Source organism: Indicator indicator, chromosome 32 (assembly GCF_027791375.1).
Source record: "Indicator indicator isolate 239-I01 chromosome 32, UM_Iind_1.1, whole genome shotgun sequence".
Lineage (NCBI taxonomy): Eukaryota > Metazoa > Chordata > Aves > Piciformes > Indicatoridae > Indicator > Indicator indicator.
Genome location: NC_072041.1, coordinates 5,920,041 through 5,921,997, shown reverse-complemented (window position 1 = coordinate 5,921,997; position 1,957 = coordinate 5,920,041).

The following is a 1,957-nucleotide window of genomic DNA, read 5'->3' as shown; positions in this document are numbered from 1 at the left end:
CACTGGGGGGGTGTGAGTGTGACTGTCACTGTGTGCTCTCTGTGTGTGTCACTGGGGGTGTGTGAGTGTGACTGTCACTGTGTGCTCTCTGTGTGTGTCACTGGGGGGGTGTGAGTGTGACTGTCACTGTGTGCTCTCTGTGTGTGTTACTGGGGGGTGAGTGTGACTGTCACTGTGTGCTCTGTGTGTGTGTCACTGGGGGGTGTGTGAGTGTGATTGTCACTGTGTGCTCTCTGTGTGTGTCACTGTGCTCTGTGTGTGTGTAAGAGTGTGACTGTTGCTGTGTGTGACTTGCTGTGTTGTGTGTGTGTCAGTGTGCACTCTCTGTGTGAGAGTGACTGTCACTGTGTGCTGTGTGTGTTACTGGGGTGTGTGTCACTGGCATGTGTGTGTCAGTGTGTGCTCTCTGTGTTAGAGTGACTGTCACTGTGTGCTGTGTGTGTTACTGGGGTGTGTGTCACTGGCATGTGTGTGTCAGTGTGTGCTCTCTGTGTGTGACTGTCACTGTGCACTCTGTGTCACTGGTGTGCGTGTCACTGGTGTGTGTGTGTCAGTATGTGCTCTCTGTGTGAGAGTGACTGTCACTGTGCACTCTGTGTCACTGGTGTGTGTGTCACTGGTGTGTGTGTGTCAGTGTGTGCTCTCTGTGTAAGAGTGACTGTCACTGTGCACTCTGTGTGTGTCACTGGTGTGTGTGTGTCAGTGTGTGCTCTCTGTGTAAGAGTGACTGTCACTGTACGCTCAGTGTGTGACTGGGGTGTCTATGTCACTGGTGTGTGTGTGTCAGTGTGTGCTGTGCGTGTGAGAGTGACTGGCTGTGCACTCTGTGTCACTGGTGTGTGTGTCACTGGTGTGTATGTCACTGGTGTGTGTGTGTCAGTGTGTGCTGCGCGTGTGAGAGTGACTGGCTGTGCACTCTGTGTCACTGGTGTGTGTGTGTCACTGGTGTGTATGTCACTGGTGTGTGTGTGTCAGTGTGTGCTGTGAGAGTGCGACTGTCGCTGTGCGCTGTGTGTGTGTGCTGCGGCTCCCAGAGCGCTCTGGGGGAGGGGAGAGCAGCGCCAGCCACTCACAGAAACAGTAGTTGAAATCTCCCCAACACTTTAACTGTCAATCAGGCTTAATGGGGTATAAAAACTCCCCAGCGCCGCGGCTGTGATAGGCAGAGGGAGCAATAGGCAGAAATGAGTAAGAGCCAGAGCTGAAATAGTGCACGGCATCATTCCTGCTCTGTGATCACAGGCACTCCAAGTGAAAAAAAAAAAAAAAAAAAAAAAAAAACAAGCCTGGAGAGGGGGCAGAGAGAGGCGATTATCAGCTCAGCCTCTGCCGCCGGCTCAGGACACAACGTCTATAGATATTTATAGATATTAAAACGAAAAGACCAACAACCTTGCCCTGAATAGAGCCTTTCTTAAAAAGAAGGTCCTGGCAATTTTGTCTTATTTAAGCAATTTCCTGAGTCTAAGAATAGCAATGAGCTGCCTGGAAGGCACTGCAGGCTAAAATTTGGAGACATAGGCTGCTCGATTTTATTTTTCCAAGTATAAAAACCTTCCATTTGGATACTGGATTTTTATGTCGGCCTTTGAAGCAGAGGGATGCATGGTTACTTTTAATTTTTACTTTTTTTTTTTCCTCTCTCTCTCTTTTAATTTTAAAAAAAACCTGCCTTCCAGTTAAAAAGCAAGGAAACCGTTTTACCTGCATGTGACAATCCCAGAGGACACCGAGCAAGAAGCAGGGGAGTGACTTGGTCTTCTGCACTACTTTACTCCTACCCCGATTTTTCTTAGGGGGGAAAGAAGGATTTTTCCAGTCCAAGGATCGCTGGCCCCCCAAGTTTTGGAAGGGGTGAAGACTTGTCACCCATCTGGGGGTGCGTGAAGGGAAGTGGCTTTTCCTCTGTTAACTTGGTTTTGTGAAGGGTTGGAAGAGAATTTTGCCTTCCTGACTT